The sequence below is a fragment of the Moschus berezovskii genome, chromosome 6 (assembly GCF_049115385.1).
Source record: "Moschus berezovskii isolate FMDL1 chromosome 6, NW_MosBer_1.0, whole genome shotgun sequence".
Lineage (NCBI taxonomy): Eukaryota > Metazoa > Chordata > Mammalia > Artiodactyla > Moschidae > Moschus > Moschus berezovskii.
This window is the reverse complement of record NC_142465.1, coordinates 76,339,160-76,361,038: the sequence shown is the minus strand read 5'-3', so window position 1 is coordinate 76,361,038 and position 21,879 is coordinate 76,339,160. Positions and strand designations below refer to the sequence as shown.

General features: G+C 44.7%; 1 protein-coding gene and 1 pseudogene across 1 annotated transcript in view; both read left to right on the top strand.

Annotated features, from left to right (window-relative positions):
- The window catches only part of SYN3 (synapsin III), a 446,058-nt gene that overhangs the window by 35,952 nt on the left and 388,227 nt on the right, over positions 1-21,879 (top strand). The window lies entirely within an intron of this gene.
- Positions 7,741-8,830, top strand: LOC148777652 (non-histone chromosomal protein HMG-14 pseudogene; annotated as a pseudogene).

Here is a 21,879-nt window from a genome sequence, read left to right as displayed (position 1 = left end):
ACCAGGTTTTGATCATGCGTCTCACTTTGCTTACTCTCATACAACCACTTTGGTCTCTCTCACTCCCTTTGCTCTCCATGGCCCAGACTCCTTAATGTCTGTGGGAGGGAGGCCAAAGTCTCTCGGCAGCACCAAGGCCCCCCTAACCAGGCACCACTGTGGCTTTCTCACTGCCTGTCTTCCTCATTCTACTCACTGGTGCCTCTGAGGGTCTTTGGAGAGCTAATACTTAATTCAGATGGTCTCTCATTTATAGTGACTTTCCCTTAGGTTCTGCATATTGTTTCCCCCAAATGTTGTTTCTATAAACATCTATCTGTCCATTCTTCCATCTATCTATATACCTGTTTGTTCAGTTACCTATCTGTCTAAAACCTAACTCTTTCCTCACTGCTTTTTTTGGGGAGGGGTTTTAAAATCAGTTTAGAACTAGGTTCCTTTCTCCTCAAATACCTTCATGAAATTTAGTATTTCATAATACCAATAATAGTGATAAAATAATAAAGTCCTAAATATTAAGCACATGCTATACATACACACACACCCCTGATGCTGAGAGTAGGACCATAAAGAAAGCTGAACACAAAATAATTGATGCTTTTGAACTGTGGTGTTGGAGAAGACTCTTGAGAGTCCCTTGAACTGCACGGAGATCAAACCAGTCAATCCTAAAGGAAATCAATCATGAATATTCATTGGAAGGAGTGATGCTGAAGCTGAAGCTCAGTGCTTTGGCCACCTGATGAGAAGAGCTGACTCTGGAAAAGACCCTGATGCTGGGAAAGATTGAAGGCAGGAGAAGGACAGGACAGAGGATGAGATGATTGGATGGCATCACTGATTCAATTGACATGAGTTTGAGCAAGCTATGGGAGATGGTGAAGGATGGGGAAGCCTGGTGTGCTTCAGTTCATGGGGTCTCAAAGAGTCAGACATGACTGAGCAGCTGAACAACAATCTCGCTTTATCCTCACAGTGGCCTTTGGAGTTACCTGTTACTATTACAGAAGAAACTCGAGTTCAGAGAGGTCCAGCGATGCAGGTTACAGGATTTGAACTCCTGGCTCCCAAGCAGTCCATACTTTATAAAACAGATTCTCCTGACTTTCATGGCTAATTCACCCCTCATTTCTGAGATACACAGCTGCTACCCCCACCACCCTTCTGTGTGGCTTCTGGTTTCTTCTAATCCTTACTTTAACTGTTCCTCACTTATATTTATTGGGAAATGACATTAAGAATCTGAAAGTAAACAGGCTCATTTCACTAATTCTTACTGCTGCTCCGTAGTATTTTATTTGTTTGGAAGAAACTTTTTGTTGCCTCGGAAAATGAGACATCTCAAGAAGGTTTGGTATGATGGACAGAGCTGTGTCTTGGATCAGAAGAGATCAGGGTCAAATCCTGGCACCACCTCTTATTACCTATGGAACTCTGAGCATATGACTCAGTGTCCTTAGCTACAGTTTGTTTATTTGCAAAATGGAGGCAGTAACAACAATACTACTATGTTCATCACATTGTAAGATTTGGTTCATTTAGTTAAATCCAGGAGGACCTTGGATCTGGGTTGACTGATTTGTAAAGGAGGAACTGGCAGATGCATGGAGTGTTTTCTACCTGCCAGCTCTCCCCCAGCCACAACAGACACCACCGCTCGATGAAGGCAGGCTTTCCTGTTGAGCTTAGGGCAGCTTCATCATTCTCCATGCAGCAACCAGAGCTGGCAGCAAGGTGAAACTCACTGGGTAACCCCAAAGGAACTTTCAGTTCTCACATTCTGTGGGTTTGATACGAGCCTACTTAAAGAGGATGGTAAATTATGGATGAGGTGGTTGGATCGCGCCAGATGAGCTGAGTTGGTAAATATATGATGGGAATGGAACCAAGCCCCACCACCAAGAGAGTGCTGAATTCTATTCTGGCAGTCTCTGGAGTTGTTCACTGGAGCACCTGTTTTCCAGTTGTCCCCTAGAGCCCTGCTGTTCCACAGGGGTACCTGGGGTTGCAAACGTCGAGCGTTTTGGAAGAAGAGAGATGGGGAGAGAAAGGAGGAAGAGAAAGAAGAGGAAGAGGGAGAGGTGGAGAGGAGAAATGAGAAGGGAGGGAGCTTAACTCATTCCTTCTCTGTACCAGTAGTTCTCAACCAGGGGTGATTTTGCCCCTGGGGGCCATTTAGCAATGCCTGGAAATGCTTCTGGTTGTCACAACAGGGGGATGCTGCTGACCTCTATGAGTAGAGGACAGGGATGCGTCTAAACATCTTATAGTACACAGGACAGCCTTCCATAACAATGAATGAATTATCCAACTCAAAAAAGTCAATGTGCCAAGTTTGGGGAACCCGGTGCTAGATTGAAGCAACTCCAAGATGATTCCTTTTGTGCAAGGAGCCTTGTGGGCCCCTAGAGACAGGAGGTGGTACTTCAGTTTATGATGATGTGGGTGTCCCAGATGGCTCTGAAGAAACTTCACCTTCCCTCTTCCTTTTGCTCATCACTAAAGGCTTCAGGGTAGAGATGGGGCAGGGACCTTCTCCTTCATTCTTACAAAAATGCCACGGCAGAGGTTTCTGTGATTTCCCCAAGATCCCACAGTGAGGAAGTTCCAGAATGGAATAGACACCTCATGCTCTTGGATCTTTGTAACACAGTGCCCCTCAGTCAGCGTGACCCCTGGTTGTGCACCCAGCAGCCCACAACAGAGTCCCGAAGCCAGGTGAAACCCCGAAGGGCTGGACCAATTCTGGTGTTGTGTAGGGGCCTGGGATTTGTTATAGTCAAGTATGGTAAGACACGGAAATGACTGTCATGAAGGAAGAAGTGTCTCGTACTCATAGTCCCCTAAAGCAGGAGGCACAGAATACCACGATGTGGGGATCCCATGGGGAAGCATCATGGCCAGTCTAGAGGCAGAGGGAGCAAGGGGAAAATGTGGGCAAGAGCCTTCATTATTGCGGTTCCACTGAAAGGAAAAGGCACAGCATGGTGAGCACATTCTGGATTGACTAATCTGAATAATATCAGCAGGCTCTGGGGTGTAGGGGCTCTCCCTGGTTGTCTGGCACCTGGCCCTGGGTTGTTGGGGGTCAGGGGGAGATAGTGGCCCAGAGTGAGAGCCTACTTGTTGATGTTCAGTCTCTAAGTCATGTCGGACTCTTTTACACCCTGTGAACTGCAGCACACCAGGCTTCCCTGCCCTTCACCATCTCCTGGAGTTTGCTCAAACGCCTGTCCATTGAATCAGTGATGTTATCTAACCATCTCATCCTCTGCTGCCCATTTCTCTTCTTGCCCTCAATGTTCTCTAGCATCATGGTCTTTTCCAATGGGTCATCTCTTCGCATCAGAGCCTGATAGAGAAGGTCATTGCGGTGTGGGCTCTGGAACATGGTTGTCTCACATTTGACAGGTGCTCTCTATGGCAGGTCTTTACTATCTCCAGGTTCTGGCTAACTCTGTGAGAGGCGGTCCATCCAGGTTCACTGAGCCTGAAAGGTATGAGAGCATCAGAATACAGAAAATAAGACCTGGTTAGGACACCCATCTAATCCCAAAGTCTCACCACACTGCTGCTTTTTAACAATCTTTTGAAATAGAACTCAAGGCAAATTGGAAGTGGTCAAACAGGAGATGGCAAGAGTGAACATAGACATTCTAGGAATCAGTGAATTAAAATGGACTGGAATGGGTGAATTTAACTCAGATGACCATTATATCTACTACTGTGGGCAGGAATCCCTTAGAAGAAATGGAGTAGCCATCATGGTCAACAAAAGAGTCCGAAATGCAGTACTTGGATGCAATCTTAAAAATGACAGAATGATTTCTGTTCATTTCCAAGGCAAACCATTCAATATTACAGTAATCCAGGCCTATGCCCCAACCAGTAACATTGAAGAAGCTGAAATTGAACGGTTCTATGAAGACCTGCAAGACCTTTTAGAACTAACACCCCAAAAAAGATGTCCTTTTCATTATAGGGGACTGGAATGCAGAAGTAGGAAGTCAAGAAACACTGGAGTAACAGGCAAATTTGGCCTTGGAGCATGGAATGAAGCAGGGCAAGCAAAGGCTAATAGAGTTTTGCCAAGAGAATGCACTGGTCATAGCAAACACCCTCTTCCAACAACACAAGAGAAGACTCTACACATGGACATCACCAGATGGTCAACACCGAAATCAGATTGACTATATTCTTTGCAGCCAAAGATGGAGAAGCTGTATACAGTTAGCAAAAACAAGACCAGGAGCTGACTGTGGCTCAGATCATGAACTCCTTATTGCCAAATTCAGACTTAAATTGAAGAAAGTAGGGAAAACCACTAGACCATTCAGATATGACCTAAATCAAATCCCTTATGATTATACAGTAGAAGTGAGAAATAGATTTAAGGGACTAGATCTGGTAGATAGAGTGCCTGATGAACTCTGGACGGAGGTTCGTGACATTGTACAGGAGACAGGGACCAAGACCATCCCTATGGAAAAGAAATGCAAAAAAGCAAAATGGCTGTCTGAGGAAGTCTTACAAATAGCTGTGAAAAGAAGAGAAGCGAAAAGCAAAGGAGAAAAGGAAAGATATAAGCATCTGAATGCAGAGTTCCAAAGAATAGCAAGGAGAGATAAGAAAGCCTTCCTCAGTGATCAATGCAAAGAAATAGAGGAAAACAACAGAATAGGAAAAACAAGAGATCTCTTCAAGAAAATTAGAGATTCCAAGGGAACATTTCATGCAAAGATGGGCTCGATAAAGGACAGAAATGGTATGGACCTAACAGAAGCAGAAGATATTAAGAAGAGGTGGCAAGAATACACAGAAGAGCTGTACAAAAAAGATCTTCACAACCAAGATAGTCACGATAATGTGATCACTGACCTAGAGCCAGACATCTTGGAATGTGAAGTCAAGTGGGCCTTAGAAAGCATCACTACGAACAAAGCTAGTGGAGGTGATGGAAGTCCAACTGAGCTATTTCAAATCTTGAAAGACGATGCTGTGAAAGTGCTGCACTCAATATGCCAGCAAATTTGGAAAACTCAGCAGTGGCCACAGGACTGGAAAAGGTCAGTCTTCATTCCAATCCCAAAGAAAGGCAATGCCAAAGAATGCTCAAACTACCGCACAATTGCACTCATCTCCCACGCTAGTAAAGTCATGCTCAAAATTCTCCAAGCCAGGCTTCAGCAATATGTGACCCGTGAACTCCCAGATGTTCAAGCAGGTTTTAGAAAAGGCAGAGGCACCAGAGATCAAATTGCCAACATCCGCTGGATCATGGAGAAAGCAAGAGAGTTCCAGAAAGACATCTATTTCTGCTTCATTGACTATGCCAAACCCTTTGACTGTGTGGATCATAATAAACTGTGGAACATTCTGAAAGAGATGGGAATCCCAGACCACCTGACCTGCCTCTTGAGAAACCTGTATGTAGGTCAGGAAGCAACAGTTAGAACTGGACATGGAACAACAGACTGGTTCCAAATAGGAAAAGGAGTACGTCAAGGCTGTATATTGTCACCTTGCTTATTTAACTTATATGCAGAGTACATCATGAGGAACGCTGGGCTGGAAGAAGCACAAGCTGGAATCAAGATTGCTGGGAGAAATATCAATAACTTCAGATATGCAGATGACACCACCCTTATGGCAGAAAGTGAAGAGGAACTGAAAAGCCTATTGATGAAAGTGAAAGAGAAGAGTGAAAAGGTTGGCTTGAAGCTCAACATTCAGAAAACAAAGATCATGGCATCTGGTCCCATCACTTCATGGGAAATAGATGGAAAAACAGTGTCAGACTTTATTTTTTTGGGCTCCAAAATTACTGCAGATGCTGATTGCAGCCATGAAATTAAAAAACGCTTACTCCTTGGAAGGAAAGTTATGACCAAACTTGATAGTATATTAAAAAGCAGAGACATTACTTTGCCAACCAAGGTCCGTCTAGTCAAGGCTATGGTTTTTCCCGTGGTCATGTATGGATGTGAGAGTTGGACTGTGAAGAAAGCTGAGCGCCAAAGAATTGATGCTTTTGAACTGTGGTGTTGGAGAAGACTCTTGAGAGTCCCTTGGACTGCAAGGAGATCCAACTAGTTTATTCTAAAGGAGATCAATCCTGGGTGTTCATTGGAAGGACTGATGCTAAAGCTGAAACTGCAATACTTTGGCCACCTCATGCGACGAGTTGAATCACTGGAAAAGAGTCTGATGCTAGGAAAGGTTGGGAGCGGGAGGAGACGGGGACGACAGAGAATGAGATGGCTGGATGGCATCACCGACTCTGTGGACATGAGTTTGAGTGAACTCCAGGAGTTGGCGATGGTCAGGGAGGCCTGGCGTGCTGTGATTCATGGGGTCGCGGAGAGTCAGACATGACTGAGCGATTGAACTGAACTGAACTGAAGTCTTATATAAAACTCAGTATTTAAGCAAATTAAAAAGTAAAAATTACTCTTCTGTTTGATGCAGAGCTTGGATGACTCTGAACCTTGAACCTCCAGGAAGTATCCCACTCCATAGACATTCTCGTTAGAAGTGATTCTCTCCCTCCCTCCATCCTGCTGCTCTCCTAGCCTTGGGTTCTGCCATGGGTTGGAAGAAGCCTACGGGAGTATTTGAGAGCAGGTGTCCTGTAGCCAGATCACTTGTGTTTGTATTCTTGATCTATCACCTCCCAGCTGTGTGACCTTGGGGAATTACATTTACACTCATGCCTTAGTGCTGCCAACTATAAAGTAGACATAATGATAATATCCAGGAGATGGTGAAGGACAGGGAAGCCAGGAGTGCTCCAGTTCTTGGGGTTGCAAAGAGTAAGACACAACTTAGTGACTGAACAACAACAACACAACGATAAAAGGACCTACTGTCAGAATTAACACACGCAGAGCCACTAGAACAGCGCCTGGCACATAGTAAGTGCTTAACCATTATACACTGTAATCCTAATGTAAATATAATTAGTGATATTAGATTACAAATATGCTATAATTATTATGTTATTGCCAGAACTACCAAGGTTACACATAAAATTTTCAGTCCTGTTGCTACTAGCCATGCTTAGTACTATCACTCCTTTTGTCTCTTCCTCTCCAAAGACTAACACCACTGCTTCTCCTGCTTTTCTTCTATTGCTGCTACTTCTACCATTGTTCCCACTGGGATAACCATTCCCCCTCTGCTACTGGGCATTGCTGCCATCAAGTGAAAACAATGTCAACTAGATTCTGAGAGTCAAAGAAGGTGTGAAGGAGAAGAAAATGATAGGAGCCACTGATGGGCCACCATGAACATGTTCACCCTGGTGCTCTTGTACCCTCTTTGAACTCTTGCCCAGGTTTAGGGGAGGTTAGTAATAAAGTCCCAGGCCTGTGGGGCCATTATTGATGAAGTTGTACAGTGGTTCTACATTTGTGTTGTGTTTTTCCTGAGCCTGCAGGGTCAGAAATGGCCCCTTACAGCTCTTGGTGGCCCTGGATGTGTAGATATCCTCATGACTCAGGAATGTCATTGTTTCAGCAGCTCATAGGGGCTGCCTGCCCCCGGAATGTGGACAGAGAAGCCCCCTCGCCTTTGCTTCCCTGCATGGGAGTGCATAGACTGCAGGGGGTTCCTCTCCCCTGACTCTGACCCTGGCAATCCCCATTTGGGGATTAGATTCACGCTGACTCTGGGCTCTATCTGGGTCACACTGTCTTGGAACTGCTATGGCCCCTTGGGAAGAAAAGGAATATCTGAGAAAGGAGAACTAGGCCTTTAAAAATGTAAGTCTCGGCGGGAGGAGCGGCAGCGGTCAGGCTACTCAGCTTCGCGAAGGCTCTCCCCGGCCCCGCCGCCGCGATGCCCAAGAGGAAGGTCAGCTCCGCCGAGGGGGCGGTGAAGGAGGAGCCCAAGAGGAGATCGGCGAGGTTGTCAGCTAAACCGGCTCCTGCAAAAGTGGAAACGAAGCCAAAAACGGCGGCGGGAAAGGATAAATCTTCAGACAGAAAAGTGCAAACTAAAGGGAAAAGAGGAGCAAAGGGAGAACAGGCGGAAGTGGCCAACCGAGAGACTAAAGAAGACTTACCTGCAGAAAATGGAGAGACTGAAAACGAGGAGAGCCCAGCCTCTGATGAAGCAGAAGAGAAAGAAGTCAAGTCTGATTATAACCACACACCCAGCCCTGTCAGTGGTCCCTGTTTCCCTTCTTGTACAATCCAGAGGAATATTTTTATCAACTATTTTGTAAATGCAAGTTTTTTAGTAGCTCTAGAAACATTTTTAAAAAGGAGGGAATCCCACCTCATCCCAGTTTTTAATTGTAAATGTATTTTTTTTAAGAGGTGAAATCATTTGCTGGTTGTTTATTTTTTGGTACAACCAGAAAATAGTGGGATATTGGATACGGGAGGCTTTGATTGTCTTGGGTGTCAGCTTAACATTCCATAGATGGGGGGTAGCTTTTATATCCTATAATACAAAAGCATACTAAATGGCAGTTTGGAGTCAGTTGTGCATTTAATGTCTTGAACACTTTAAATTACTTCTCTTCCCTTATTGTTTTGGTAGAATTATTTCCTACAGCAAACCACTTTTTGATCTTGGCTCTCCTGGTCAGAATTTTGTGCACTATACTATAACATCTTTGGTCGTGGTAGTCCAGTTTTCCTAGTAACTTGGTTAATGTGCTGTGAACGATTGACAGTTTGGGTATGTAGTGTATATGATATTGTGAATCAGTGGGACTTATGATGTAACAACATATAAATATTTGAAGATATTGGTACTTGATATCCTGTTAAGGAAAGTTTGCTCCAAATTTTAAGCTGGAAAGTCACTGGAATAAGTGTTAAGAATCAAAACTACATAATATTTTAGATTTCTGGTACGTATATGAAGAATTGCGTACAAATTGAAATGTCTGTGTAGTGATCCTCAAAACAACCAATAAAATCTCAGTTATAAAAGAAAAAAAAATTTAAGTCTCTATTGAGGAAAGGAATTGGGAAAACAGCCCTTTTGCAAGGAGGAAAATGGCTTTGGGTTCCCCTTTCCCAAGCCCAGCCTTAATATGGAGATATTTCACAGTGGCCTTTTGAAGGGGTGACCAGTTCATACCAAGCTGCCTTAAATGCTTGGAGCAAAAGCCTGTGGGGACTTGCAAATCAACTCTGGGAAGAGAAATTAGCTGTGTCTTGTCTCAGAACTCCCAAAACCAGCTCCAAAGTAAACACATAAGCTGTGCCGGCAGGGAAAGCATGGCCCCTTTCTCTTCTTCATTTTAGAAACTCCATGTGTGCATTATTTTAAATAGGCTCCAGCACACGAGGCTGTTTTAACAAGATTGAAAACAGATGGGGCCTTAGGCTGTTCAGTAGCTCTCAGAAACTGACATGGGAAGTGCTAAGCCATCTTGTGTCCAGGCTACGTTCATTTTCTTCTTGAAGCACAAATCTGGCCAGGCCTCTCATTCCCAGGGAGCAGGAGTCTGCTTCCTGCATCAGGTGTGTCAGCAGGGGAAGGAAATATCTCCTTTCACTGCATTTACCCGTGTTTGCGTTTACTTAACCCTCTGGCAGCCTAGGAGAAGAGAGGCTTGTGCTAGCCTTGAGACCCCATGCTTCTGGAGCTGGAAGCATTGGGTTTTAACCTATTATACATGGGATTATTACTCTGCACAACCCCTGGCTCTCCAGAGGCTCCCAATCTCACTATTAAGTGATGGCCAGAGTCCTTCGCATGGCTCTACACCCTTCATGGTTACACTTCCCTGGCCTTCTTCCTGCTCTTGTCTTTCTTGCTTATCTGATCCAGTCACACTGGCCTTCTCACACTGTTCCTTAAAATCAAACAGCAGGAAACAAGTGTTGATGAGGATGTGGAGAGATTGGAACCCTTGTACGTTGCTGGTAGGAATGTAAAATGGTATAGCTGCTATAGAATACAGTATGGTGGTTCCTGAAGAAGTCAGACAGAATCACCACATGACCCAGCAATTCCACTCAGACAGAATCACCACATGACCCAGCAATTCCACTCCTGGCTATATAGCCAAAAGAATTGAAAGCAGGGACTCAAACATGTCTGTTAACCCATGTTTATAGCAGCATTATTCACAGTAGCCAAAAGGTAGACGTAAAACCTAAGTGTTCATTGACAAATGGGTAAACAAATGTGGTATATCCATACAACAGAATATGATTCAACCTTTAAAAGGAGGGAAATTCTGACATATGCTACAACATGGACAAACTTTAAGTCAAATAAGTCAGACGTAAAAGGACAAATGTTGTATGATCCCACTTATATCAGGTACCTAGAGTAGTCAAATTCATAGAGACAGAAAGTACAGTAGTTATGGAGAATGAGGAGTTACTGTTTCTTGGACACGAGGGTTTTGTTGGGGATGATGAAAAAGTTCTGTGGTTGGATGGTGGTGATGGTTGCACAACAGTGTGAATGTATTTCATGCCACTGATTTATACACTTAAAAAACAGTTAAAATGGTAAATTTTACATTGCAGTTATTTTACCACAAAGAAACAAACTTTGAAAAACTCAGGCAAGCACACCCTGCCTTGAGCTTTTGCCTTTCTGTTCTCTTTGCCTTGTTCCCGAGGTATCCACATGGCTTGTTCAGATTCTTTGCACCAGTGTCACCTTCTCAGAGGTACTTGACTGCCCTCTCTGAAATGGCACTCTCCACGCACACTTCTCAGTCACTGTGTGTCATGTCACTTGCTGCATTTTTCTTTGCAGCATTTAGCACCCAGAGTGCTCACAGTGGTCTTTCTGAAGTGTCCAGCACAAGCTCAGGCTGTAGGCGGGCAGCAGGGACTCCATGTCTGGGGTTTAAACCTGGCCATGTTTTCTGAGGCCCAAGCAGAGGGAGCAGCAGGCCCTCATCTTGGTGCAGGGCTTTACCCTGGCCCGTGGATGTGTGGACTGGATCAAGGGAAGGAAGGTGAGAGGAAAGACACCTGGGAAGCAGCTCCAGGGAGAGAAGGTGAGGCTCAAGCTGTGGGTAGCAGCGGGTAGAAAAGGAAGGTTGAATGCTTTTTTCATTTCTACCACCCTGAAATAGTGTTGGACGTGTAAAATGAAAACCAAATAAAGGAAAGCATGTTACGTTAGGATAGAACATTTTAATTTCTCAGAGCTTTGATGGATGAGATGTTCTTGTCATCACATTACAAGTTTCCGTTTGGGAAAAAAATCTACAGAAATAAATTACATCAGCCCTACTTAAGCTCCTTCAGTATCTCTGCTCACCATACTCGACAGGGTCATGCCTGCTTCATCTCTAGGCTCATCATCCCACCCCAGGCAGCTCTCCCAGAGCTCCAGCCTCACCACCTCACCGTCAGTGTCACACCCACCTGTGATACAACTGCCAAACCTGGACTCTGCTTCTGCACCTCGATCTCCAAGCCCCTGAACCCATCCTTCAACCATCTGGAAAGATATGGGGAGACGTTCACACGTGCTTTGTTTAATCCTATAAACACACGTTTCTGAGAATTCAGCCGGATGGTTCTTACACCTGTGGAACCCAGTGCAACAAAGAAGAGAAGCAGATGTCAAGGGCACATGATTCATCGTTCTTTTCTATGTAGCTAAGCTGTGGGCTTAAACTCTCTGCACATTTGCCCGATCTGTCACAGGCAGCAAAAGTTTGTTGCAGATGGCAAAATTCATTCCTAGGTCTCTCAACCTTATGAAATCTCTGGCAATGGGGAGAGATGAGGCTCCGGCGGTCCCACCATTCTGGTCCCATTCCCACCCCTTAAAGCTGCTTTCTCCCCCTCCCTGCCTCCTCCCCGCTTCTTTCCCCCTTTCTCCCGCACCTCCTCAGTCCTCCACCCCATCCTTCCTCTCCCCTCCTCCCCCATCTCCACCCTCTTCTTCCTCCCCCTCCTCCCTCTCTCCTTCAGGGAACACTTTCTATCCTTCAGACATTATCAAAAGCTCTCCCTACCCTTCAAGTTTTCCCTGGCAGAGGGAAAATGACAGTGGATATTTTACTTTGATTCTCAGATGCTGTTGTTTCAGTCTCTATTCTTGGAACGATAGTTGCTCAAAAAAAGAAATAGTTGTTAAGTTAATGAATTAATGGATGACTCGAGTTCAGGTGGCTTTGTGATCTTGGCCAAGTCATTTTCTCTCTCTGTTTCTCATCCACTAATGAGAATGCTAACACCTACTCTGGAATCAAGAGGTCATTGTAATGATCAAATTAAAGAACATAAATGTGATATCTAACATTGATTATTCATTTTTCACTTAGGCACCTTGATAAGGACTCTTAAGTGGATATTAATTCCATTTAATGGAATCAATGGATTCCATTAAATTAATCCATCTAATGCTCACACATGCCCTAGGAAGGTACCATTCTTAACCTCACTTACAGATGAGGGACTGAGGCCTAGAAAGGCTAACTTGTCTAACAGTGCACAACAAGTAAGGGGCAAAACTCTGATTCATACTCATGGGGTTCAATTCTAAAAACCTTCACATGCCAACACTTTATAAACTGCAAGTCACTGCTACTGATTTTTTAAAAAATAGTATGGTGAACTCCAGCTAACTTTGGATATTTTATTATTTGAACATTTAGGAATGTCATTTTATTTGTCTCTATTTTATGTGTCAGTTCAGTTCAGTTCAGTCACTCAGTCGTATCCGACTCTTTGCGACCCCATGAATCACAGCACGCCAGGCCTCCCTGTCCATCACCAACTCCCGACATTCAATCAAACTCGTGTCCATTGAGTCGGTGATGCCATCCAGCTATCTCATTCTCTGTCGTCCCCTTCTCCTCCCGCCCCCAATCCCTCCCAGCATCAGTCTTTTCCAGTGAGTCAACTCGTCGCATGAGGTGGCCAAAGTATTGCAGTTTCAGTTTTAGCATCAGTCCTTCCAATGAACACCCAGGATTGATCTCCTTTAGAATGGACTGGTTGGATCTCCTTGCAGTCCAAGGGACTCTCAAGAGTCTTCTCCAGCACCACAGTTCAATTCGTCAGCGCTCAGCTTTCTTCACAGTCCAACTCTCACATCCATACATGACCATGGGAAAAACCATAGCCTTCACTAGACGGACCTTGGTTGGCAAAATGTCTCTGCTTTTTAATGTGCTATCTAGGTTGGTCATAACTTTCCTACCAAGGAGTTCAGTTCAGTTCAGTTCAGTTCAGTCGCTCAGTCGTGTCCGACTCTCCGCGACCCCATGAATCACAGCACGCCAGGCCTCCCTGTCCATCACCAACTCCCGGAGTACACTCAAACTCATGTCCACAGAGTCGGTGATGCCATCCAGCCATCTCATTCTCCGTCGTCCCCTTCTCCTCCCGCCCCCAACCTTTCCCAGCATCAGAGTCTTTTCCAGTGAGTCAACTCGTCTCATGAGGTGGCCAAAGTATTGGAGTTTCAGCTTTAGCATCAGTCCCTCCAATGAACATCCAGGATTGATCTCCTTTAGAATGGACTGGTTGGATCTCCTTGCAGTATAAGGGATTCTCAAGAGTCTTCTCCAACACCACAGTTCAAAAGCATCGATTCTTCGGCGATCAGCTTTCTTCACAGTCCAACTCTCACATCCATACATGACCACGGGAAAAACCATTGCCTTGACTAGACGGACCTTGGTCGGCAAAGTAATGTCTCTGCTTTTTAATATACTATCAAGGTTGGTCATAACTTTCCTTCCAAGGAGCAAGCGTCTTTTAATTTCATGGCTGCAATCAGCATCTGCAGTGATTTTGGAGCCCAAAAAAACAAAGTCTGACACTGTTTCCACTGTTTTTCCATCTATTTCCCATGAAGTGATGGGACTAGATGCCATGATCTTTGTTTTCTGAATGTTGAGCTTCAAGCCAACCTTTTCACTCTCCTCTTTCACTTTCATCAAGAGGCTTTTGAGTTCCTCTTCACTTTCTGCCATAAGGGTAGTGTCATCTGCATATCTGAGGTTATTGATATTTCTCCCAGCAATCTTGATTCCAGCTTGTGCTTCTTCCAGCCCAGCGTTCCTCATGATGTACTCTGCATATAAGTTAAATAAGCAAGGTGACAATATACAACCTTGACGCACTCCTTTTCCTATTTGGAACCAGTCTGTTGTTCCATGACCGGTTCTAACTGTTGCTTCCTGACCTGCATACAGGTTTCTCAAGAGGCAGGTCAGGTGGTCTGGGATTCCCATCTCTTTCAGAATGTTCCACAGTTTATTGTGATCCACACAGTCAAAGGCTTTGGCATAGTCAATGAAGCAGAAATAGATGTTTTTCTGAAACTCTCTTGCTTTCTCCATGATCCAGCAGATGTTGGCAAGCGTCTTTTAATTTCCTGGCTGCAATCAGCATCTGCAGTGATTCTGGAGCTCAAAAAAATAAAGTCTGACACTGTTTCCACTGTTTCCCCATCTATTTCCCAAGAAGTGATGGGACCAGATGCCATGATCTTTGTTTTCTGAATGTTGAGCTTCAAGCCACCCTTTTCACTCTCCTCTTTCACCTTCATCAAGAGGCTTTTCAGTTCCTCTTCACTTTCTGCCATAAGGGTGGTGTCATCTGCATATCTGAGGTTATTGATATTTCTCCCGGCAATCTTGATTCCAGCTTGTGCTTCTTCCAGCCCAGCGTTCCTCATGATGTGCTCTGCATAGAAGTTAAATAAGCAGGGTGACAATATACAGCCTTGACGTACTCCTTTTCCTATTTGGAACCAGTCTGTTGTTCCATGTCCAGTTCTGACTGTTGCTTCCTGACCTGCATACAGGTTTCTCAAGAGGCAGGTCAGGTGGTCTGGTATGCCCATCTCTTTCAGAATGTTCCACAGTTTATTGTGATCCACACAGTCAAAGGCTTTGGCATAGTCAATGAAGCAGAAATGGATGTCTTTCTGGAACTCTCTTGCTTTCTCCATGATCCAGCGGATGTTGGCAATTTGATCTCTGGTTCCTCTGCCTTTTCTAAAACCTGCTTGAACATCTGGAAGTTCACGGTTCACATCTTGCTGAAGCCTGGCTTGGAGAATTTTGAGCATGACTTTACTAGCGTGGGAGAAGAGTGCAATTGTGCGGTAGTTTGAGCATTCTTTGGCATTGCCTTTCTTTGGGATTGGAATGAAAATTGACCTTTTCCAGTCCTGTGGCCACTGCTGAGTTTTCCAAATTTGCTGGCATATTGAGTGCAGCACTTTCACAGCATCATCTTTCAGGATTTGAAATAGCTCAGTTGGAATTCCATCACCTCCACTAGCTTTGTTCGTAGTGATGCTTTCTAAGGCCCTCTTGACTTCACATTCCAAGATGTCTGGCTCCAGGTGAGTGATCACGCCATCGTGATTATCTTGGTCATGAAGATCTTTTTTGTACAGTTCTTCTGTGTATTCTTGCCACCTCTTCTTAATATCTTCTGCTTCTGTTAGGTCTGTACCATTTCTGTCCTTTATTGAGCCCATCTTTATGTGTATTTTGACATATTTTTATCTCTCCCTTACCTCCCTTCTACATGCACACACACACGCACACACAGAGGAATAAAGATTTTTGATGAGCAGAAGTGCCTTTGCACCTGCCTGCAATGCTGGGTGTTTGGCATGGGAGCTGGGCAGTACTGCCAGGCAGCTCTGACTGACCCAGTGGCCCAGACCTTTCCTGAGATGCCTGATACTGCTTCTGCACAATATTTCCTCCTATGGAAAGGTCCACTGAATGAGTCTTCAGACATCCAGAGCCTCTTTTGTCTGCGAGGTGAGTCTGTACTGGTGGAAAAGAGCTCAGCCCCGAGATGCCAGCCAAGGAAGTCACTGAGCCCACTAGGCCTCAGAGCCGAAAACATGGCCTATGTGGGAAACTGACAGGAAGCAGTTCTTGCTGAGAGCAGGCTTTGGGCCGCCTGCCAAGTACTTGCTATCAGCAGGGCAGTTAGAAGGAGCAGAGCGGTGAAAGAGGGACCTGTGGGCTTCCCCAGTAGACGCTGCACACTGACGTGGGAAAGACACAGGAAGGTGTAAGAATTAGAGCTCTGCGAGTTAAGACTTGAGTCACCCCAGATAAGCCACTTGGTCCAGTGTGAAGGGTGTCAGCCTGGCTTTGGACCCCAGGATGTAACTTCGGACAGTCACCCTGCTTCCCTGGGCCTCACCTTTGACATCTGCAAAATGGGCATGTGTTCATTCAGTGATATTCACAGAGCACCTGTGTTGTTTCCCCAGACACTGGTTTAGGTTCTGGGCTAGAGCTCTGAGCAAAACAGACAAAATCCCTGCCCCCTGGAGCTTCCATTATAGTGAAAGAAATGGATGATTAAACACTCACTTGGGATGGATGTAAATATTTACGTCAGAGGGCAGTGAGTGCTGTGAGGGAAGATTAAGCAAGGAAATAGCCTGGAGCACAGCAGGTGCTTTGTAGGAAGGTGCCACTAGGGGCGGCAGGGAGCAGAGGTGTGCTTCCATCTCTCAGAAACTAGGTTTAGAGGCTGAGGGATTGGAGGTTGGAGTCTGCTTCCTGTGCTTGATAATGGAAGAGAGGCCAGCATGGCATGGCGATGACAGAGGGAGTTGAAGCAGGGGCAGACGAGATGGTGGAAGGAGGTGTCAAAGAACCTAAATCCTGTAGGAGCTCACAGCCTGCGTAGAGCTTGGGTTTTCTGTGTTTAATATTTTATTATTGTTGCTGCTGTTGTTTATGCTTTTAACGAGTCTCTATAAGACCCTGTGAAAGAACTTAAGTGAAGAAGAGACTCCCCTTGGTGATCCAGTGGTTAAAATTCCATGCTCCCAATGCAGGGGGCCCGAGTTCAATCCCTGGTCAGGGAACTAGATCCCTCATGCCACAATTAAGAGATCCTCCATACTGCAGTGAAGATCCCAAGTGCTGCAACTGAGACCCAGTACAGCCAAGTAAATTAAAAAAAAAAAGAAGTGAAGAAGATCACAGTGCATGCAGAATGCTGATTTATTTTGAAAGGAATTTGTTAATAACACAGTTTCCTTCCCAAGAGTAAACATAACAATCTGTTAGGGATTAGGGTGGAATTTTGATGAAAACTTGCTAGAGGACTCAAGAATGCCCTAATCCTACCTTGACGATTACTACCACCACCCCTTTTGCAGGTTCCTAAAGTAGATAAAAACACAAGGAGGAAGAGCAAATAAGTTTTAGAGGGCCTAGGCCCACCACCCCTGTGCAGGGTTGCCTGAATCAGCTCCAGACCAAAGCAGTGCCACATCTTACCTGTCTTTAAAACCAAATGTCCCATTTATTAGTGTTACTTACTAAATGTGCTAGGGCTTCCCTGGTGGCTCAGAGGTTAAAGCGTCTGCCTCCAATGCGGGAGACCCGGCTTCGATCCCTGGGTTGGGAAGATCCCCTGGAGAAGGAAATGGTAACCCACTCCAGTATTCTTGCCTGGAGAATCCCATGGACGGAGAAGCCTGGTAGGCTACAGTCCACGGGGTCGCAGAGAGTCGGACACGACTGAGCGACGGAACGGAATGACTAAATGTGCTAAGTTTCTTTGGTCGTGTCGGACTCTCTGTGACCCTATGGACTGTAGCCTGCCAGGGTCTTCTGTCCATAGGATTCTCCAGACAAGAATACTGGACTGGGCTGTCATGCCCTCTTCCAGAGGATCTTCCCAACCCAAGGATCGAACCTGTACTCTTATGTGTCTCCTGCATTGACAGGTGGGTTCTTGACCACTAGTGCCACCTGGGAAGCCCTCCTTACTAAATACTTATTGCTAAACAATTTTGAGTTACCACAAACACAGCTATGAAAAGAGAGAGCAGGACGTCCAGGTCTCTCTGGAATCAGAGTTCAGTGCTGCAAACTCATGGGAGAGAGAGTGGCTGAGAGCAAAATGGCTGCTGAGGGTGGCTTCTCTGAGGAGCTACAAGGCAGGAGAGAGGAAGTTAACATGAGGACTACCCAGTTCAGCAGGCACTCAGCTGGAGAGAAGCAGAATGTGGACTCCAGAATCACACATGGTTGCCTGGCTTTTCAACCCAGCAGTGACCTTGCCCTCTGTTTAAGGCAGCATTATGATGTCCTGAGCACTAAATTAACAGTTCCTCCTTATGAGGTGGGAAAGGGTGGAGAAAAAGGCGGAGGATGAGAAGTTGTTCTAGCATTAGGAAAGGTCCTGGAGGCTGCCCACCTCAGCTCAGTATCTATGTGTCTCTCATCTCTCTCTTTTACCCTCCCGCAAATTACAAAGGGTGTCTAAGGCCTTGGAGAGGGGCAGACTGTAAGGGTTTCAGGGTACAGTCTGGACCAGATAGGTCTTCACTAACTAACAGGAATTTCCAGTATTTTATCAGCCTCCCTTGGATTCCAGAACAATCTGTCTGCCAGCATCTTGTCTTTCTCAGGAACTCTGGACAACAGCTCTTTGTGTCGAAATCCTCCCTCCTTCAGTCAGGCTTCACGGTCAAGGCTGATAGCTGCTACCTCCACATTCCCACACATTTTTGGTTTCTTGTGTACATTCCAGTCACTCATCCAATTCCAAGTCCCAATTTCAGTTTCTTTCCCATTGATCTGTTGGCCTAAAAGCATCCTTCAACTTATTATAATAATGATGATTGCAATCACCATTTTGTACTCTGTCATCAACATCATTATCATTGCAAATGCAGTTATCGGTAACTAAACATGAATACCCCATGCTTTCAGTGATATTATCTGCTTGGCATCACATACTTTCTAGGTTCCAGTGAGAACCCATGAAAGACTCTTCAGGAAACTGAATGCATTCCATCTTGTTTGTGTGTGTTGTGCGCACTCATGAGTGTCATGAGTTTTCATGGAGCTGGACATGTGTTTAATTATAAACAGGTGCTTGTATTTCCTTGTGATCGAGGGTGCTATAGAAGAGATCTTGTTAATGGATATGATTCCAACCATAACTAGCATTGATAATAGAGCCTGGAACTTAGAAAGTGCTATGTAAATACTTGTGGTTCAGTATTTATCACTCACTTATAACACAGCCCTTCGTGTTTCCCAGTGGTCTCCCAAAGATCCCTGGAATCTGTGAAAATGATACTTAGAAGGGAGATGATGATGTGATTACAATTATGGACTTTAAGATAAGAAGAGTATCTCTGATTACCCAAGTGGGCCAGTCTGACCACAGGAGCCCTTAAAAACAGAACTTTCTCTGGCTAGAGAGGAAGATGCGACAAAAGGGAAGTCAGAAAACTTTGGAGAATAAGAAGGACTTGACATGCCATGACAAGTTTGAAGATGGGGAGTACAATGTGACAAGGAGCTGGGACAGTCTCCCAGCTGAGAAGCAAGGAAGTAGAACCTCAGTCCTATAGCTGCAGAGAGCTCAATTCAGCAAACTCGGAAGCAGATTCTTCCCAAAACCTCCCAGAAAGAGTCCAGATGGCTGATACCTTGATTTTGGCTTTGTGAAACCTAGAACAGAAACCAGCTGAGCTAACATGGACTTCTGATGTATATAGAGCAGTGAGTCAGTACATTTGTGTTTTCTGCAATTGTTACATTTGTGGTAATTTGTTGTGGCAGCAATAGAATACTACCCTATAGAGTGCAGTTCCTTCACAGGAAATTCAAAATCCTCAGAATTGGCCTCCCAGCCACTTTTCTAGCTCTGTCCAATTGTGTTCCTCCACATACTCCATGCTCCAACAACAGAAGACATCTCACTGCTTCATTGACCTGAAAGCCCTGTGTTCTCAACTGTGCTTTTGTTCTTGAAAACTTAGATTGGGCCTTTCTCCTCCTTTCTCCCTGGAACCACCCTCCTCCTTGCTATGGTCTTGTGGATCTGGCAGTGGGGCAGTTTCAGAAGGTGAATTATTTAGCATGTGTAGGTATTGTAGTTGTCCATTCATCTCCAAAGTGTAAAAATAACACTTCATTCCACAAGTATGTTTTCAATACCTCCTGTGTACCAGGAGCTGGATATAAAGTGGTAAACAGCTTTCTAATGAAAGTATGATTGCTTGGCATTTCTTTTTCATAAGGTATACAGTTTTTCCCGTGGTCATGTGTGGATGTGAGAGTTGGACTGTGAAGAAAGCTGATCGCCGAAGAATTGATGCTTTTGAATTGGACTGCAAGGAGATCCAACCAGTCCATTCTAGAGGAGATCAAAAGCTTAAACTCCAATACTTTGGCCACCTCATGTGACGAGTTGACTCACTGGAAAAGATTCTGATGCTGGGAGGGATTGGGGGCGGGAGGAGAAGGGGACAACAGAGAATGAGATGGCTGGATGACATCACCGACTCGATGGACATGGGTTTGAATGAACTCAGGGAGTTGGTGATGGACAGGGAGGCCTGGTGTGCTGGGATTCATGGGGTCGCGGAGAGTCGGACACGACTGAGCAACTGAACTGAACGGAACTGAACTGATGCTGTGGTAACAGTATTTTCCTTCCGTGATCATTGGGAGACACTGATTAAGAAAGAAAGAGAGGTAAAAATGAAACAGACCATGGACATAATTGATTCAGTTGATGATAACTCATTTTGAAGATGAAGAGGATTAAAGTGGAGAGAGAAAGAGGGGTTTGCCTAAGGCCATACACTTGGTCAGTGTAAATCTGAAATTTAGATCCCTTGACCCCAGACTTCAAACCAGTTTCTTTTCCACTATTCTTTGATTCCTCCGTGTAGATGCTTAATAAAAGTCATAAACAGAAAAACTCAGATAGTCTAGCATTTTCAGGTATCATTGAGGTCAGTATTGAAAACCTCCCACACCTGGTTTTAACAAGTGTAACAACATACAAAGACCTTACATACGCTGCTGTGAAAACCTACCTGTCTTTAATGGTGTCCATGACCCAACAATTTCACTCCTAGGAATATACCCAAAAGAAATGAGAGTATATGTTCACCAAAAGACATGTACAAGAATGTGCATAACAGCTTTTTTCTTAATAGCCAATGACTAGAAATACTCCAGGTGTCCATTATCAGCAGAACAGATAAATGTATTATTGTACAGGAGGGCAAGGCAACCCTCTCCAGTATTCTTGCCTGGAGAATTCCATGGACAGAGGAGCCTGGCAGGGTACAGCCCATAGGGTCACAAAGAGTCATACACGACTGAAGAGACTTAGCACACACACCTGTGCAGGCATTGAAGCACTACACAGAAATAAAATGATTTGTTCTAAGCCCAACAGCATGAATGAATCACACAGATATAATGATGAGTGAAAAAAGGCAAATACCAAAGAATATATACTCTGAGATTCATATGAAGTTCAAGAACATACAGAACTAAGCTACAGAAATAGAAGATATCAAAGTGGTAGCATCAGGGTGTGAAAGTTGATGTCAGTTATATCGAAGTTGACAGTATTCAGAGAGGCTGGAATTGTTACCAGTTTTCATCTTGATATTGATTGCTCATGCTAAGTTGCTTCAGTTGTGTCCAGCTCTTTGCAACTATGTGGACTGTCGACCACCAGGCTCCTCTGCCCATGGGCTTCTCCAGGCAAGAATAATGGAGTGGGTTGGCTTTTCCTTCTCCAGGGGATCTTCCCAATTAAGGGATCAAACCCACATCTCTTATGTCTCCTGCATTGACAGGTGGGTTTTTTACGGCTAGCACCATCTGGGAAGTTGGTATTGATTATGCAACCACAGATCAATTAAGATCCATCAATCCATAAAATTAAAATTTGTGAAATTTAATTTAGCTATCCCTGTTTTTTTGAGGCATTCGTCTAAGGTTTACCATAGCTTTAATTTATCAAGATCTATGAGTTTGAGTAAACTCTGGGAGCTGGCGATGGACAGGAAAGCCTGACGTGCTGCAGTCCATGGAGTCACAAAGAGTTGGACATGACTAGCATCTGAACTGAACTGATCTTTAAATAATGTTGTACCACTTTATAT